The sequence below is a fragment of the Arachis hypogaea genome, chromosome 12 (assembly GCF_003086295.3).
Source record: "Arachis hypogaea cultivar Tifrunner chromosome 12, arahy.Tifrunner.gnm2.J5K5, whole genome shotgun sequence".
Taxonomy (NCBI): Eukaryota; Viridiplantae; Streptophyta; class Magnoliopsida; order Fabales; family Fabaceae; genus Arachis; species Arachis hypogaea.
In genome coordinates, this window is record NC_092047.1 from 49,367,469 (window position 1) to 49,370,711 (window position 3,243).

Below are 3,243 nucleotides of genomic sequence, written 5' to 3' on the forward strand. Positions count from 1 at the left end.
CAAGTTTCATGGCCTACCTGCTCAAGAGCCTATCAAGCACTTGAGAGATTTCCAGGCAGCCTGTTCTACTGTCAGGCGTGATGGTACTGATGAAACTTCAATTTTGCTTAAAGCTTTTCCGTTTTCTCTTGAGGGAAAAGCAAGAGAGTGGTATTAGACTCAACCTCTGGCAAATGTATCCAACTGGGATACACTCAGAAAGGAGTTTTTGGAGAAATTCTTTCCATCTGAAGTTATTGATAAACTGAGGAAGGATATTTCCACAATTGTTCAGGATGACAGTGAGACTCTCTTTGAATACTGGGAGCGCTTCAATAATCTTCTAGAAGCATGTCCCCACCACAGGATTGACAAGATAGTGTTACTTAGCTATATCACACAGGGCATGAGGCCCCAAGATAAGACCACATTGGAAAGTGCTAGCAATGGGTCTATGAAGAAGTACAAGACCACTGATGAGGCTTGGCAATTGATCAGTGATTTAGCTGAATCTACTAGGAATCACAAGCAAAAGCAAGGTCGTTCAAAAGCCGTTGCAGAAGTAACCTCTAATAGAGAGACTGCTGCTCTAGCTCAGAGTATATGTGAGATGACCAACTTGCTGAAGCAGATGCAATTGAATCAACAACAAGCTCAGCAAGCTCAAACCCCTCAACCACAGCAAAACCATCAACTAGTCCCACAGAGAGTTTGTGGAATCTGTGCTGATTATAGCCATTACACTGATGAATTCCCGCAACTCCAACAAGAAGACAACATGGTGGCGTCCACTCATAACTTCTATGACCGCCCCAACCAAGGGTACAATCAAAGTGGAAATAATAACCATGGATGGCAGGACAATTCTAACCAGAATTGGAGGGACAACAATAACAGAGGAGGCAGAGATAATCAGGGAAATCAGAGGTGGAATAATAACAACAATAGGCAGCAGAATCAACCTTACAGAGCACCTCACCTGAGGCAAAACCAAGGACCACAGAACAATCAACAGCAGACATCTCAATTTACTTATTCTTCTTTATCTCCTAATGAAGAGCTACTACAATCTTTTGAGCGAAGACAACAGACCATGGAAAATAATATGAATAATATTAACGCCAGTCTGAATGGTCTCACCTCTACTTTGCAAGCTCCACTAGAATCCCCTCTCAACCATTACCCAATCCAAAGGGAGGCATTAATGCCATCACCCTAAGGTCTGGAACCACACTGCAGGAGAGGAGTCAGGAGGAACCAAGCCCACCAAAACACACCTCAGCTGAAGAGGTAGTAGAAATAGAAGATATTGAAGAGGAAGAGGACATACAGGACATAACTGAAGAAGAAATAGCTCAACCACAAAAGGAAGCACCAAAAGGCGCAGACACCACAAAAAACACTACTCCTATTCCATTTCCACAACTTGCAAGGATGCCCAGGAAGCAGCTGGAACACGACCCCAAAATGGTAGAAATATTCAAAAAGGTTGAGGTAACTGTTCCTCTTTTTGATGTTATTCAACAGGTACCTAAATATGCAAAGTTTCTAAAAGACTTATGTATCCATAAAGACAAAATTAATGAATTAGAAACTATTCCTTTAGGTAGTTCTATATCTGCTTTAATGGGAGGATTACCTGAAAAATGTAGTGATCCAGGTCCTTGTATAGTTAGCTGTACTATTGGTGGTGTAGTAATTTATGATTGCATGTGTGATTTAGGAGCATGTGTCAGCATAATGCCTTTGTCTATATATGATATTTTGAGGCTCCCTCCCTTAAAAAGGTCGGCAGCTCGTTTTGTGTTAGCAGATAAAAGCATTATTACAGTGGCTGAAGTTGCTGAAGATGTTTTGGTGAACATTAAAGGACTTACATTTCCCACTGATTTTTATATCTTGGAGATGCCCCATAATGATTCAGATAAGCCATCATCAATCCTACTTGGAAGACCATTCCTGAAGACATCAAAATTCAAATTGGATGCTTTTTCAGGAACATACTCCTTTGAAATAGATGGCCGCATAGTAATCTTCAATTTGAATGGAGTCATTGACAATCCCCCAGAAGATCATTCTATCTTCCAGTGTGATGTCATAGATGAAAGTGTAGCTGAAGTTCACAAGGAAGAGTTAGAAGAGAGGCACACTGGACAAGGTCCAAGTGTGGGGACCCTTTTAACTGACAATGAGGGCACTTCGTCATTTTCACAAGCTCCAGATAATCCAAAGCCTGCCCATGACCAAAAGTTAGAATTGAAACCCCTCCCTCCACATCTCAAATATGCTTATCTTGAAGATGAGCAGAGGTTTCCAGTTATCATTGCAAGGGAACTTACTTCTCAACAAGAAGAGCAGTTACTTGATGTGCTGAGGAGGCATAAGAAGGCAATTGGGTGGAGTTTGGCGGACATAGTAGGCATCAACCCTCAAGTATGTGAGCACAGAATATTTTTAGAAGGGGGAGCAAGACCTGTCCATCAACCCCAAAGAAGATTGAATCCCACCATCTTGGAAGTTGTCAAAAAGGAAGTGACCAGACTATTGGAAGCCGGTATCATATATTCCATTTCAGACAGTGAATAGGTAAGCCCAGTACAAGTGGTGCCCAAGAAGTCTGGAGTCACTACAGTGAAGAATGATCATGGAGAGCTCATAGCAACTAGAGTTCAGAATGCTTGGAGAGTCTGCATTGATTACAGGCGTCTCAACCAAGCTACCCGTAAGGATCATTACCCACTTCTATTCATTGATCAAATGCTGGATCGCCTGTCAAGTAAATCACATTATTGCTTTTTAGATGGTTACACGGGTTATTTCCAGACTCATATAGCTCCTGAGGATCAGGAAAAGACTACTTTTACATGTCCTTTTGGGACTTATGCTTATAAGAGAATGCCCTTTGGCTTGTGCAATGCACCAGCTACCTTCCAAAGGTGCATGATGAGTCTTTTCTCTGATCTTATTGAGGACTGTATCGAAGTTTTTATGGATAATTTTAGCGTTTATGGTGATTCTTTTAGCCTTTGCTTAGATGGATTATCTAGAGTATTAGATAGATGTGTTAATACAAACCTTGTATTAAATTTCGAAAAATTTCACTTTATGGTAAAACAAGGGATTGTATTAGGACATGTGGTATCTAATAATGGCATTTCTGTAGACCCAGCAAAGGTGAATGTTATTTCTAGTCTACCTTACCCCTCTTCTGTGAGGGAAGTCCGTTCGTTCCTTGGACATGTAGGTTTTTACAGGAGATTTATT

General features: G+C 41.1%; 1 non-coding gene across 1 annotated transcript; it reads right to left on the bottom strand.

Annotated features, from left to right (window-relative positions):
* Window positions 1–241: 241 nt before the first annotated feature.
* On the bottom strand, window positions 242–348 carry LOC112731118 (small nucleolar RNA R71). Its single transcript, XR_003166910.1, has one exon. It is a non-coding gene; the product is annotated as a small nucleolar RNA R71 (small nucleolar RNA).
* Window positions 349–3,243: the final 2,895 nt, after the last annotated feature.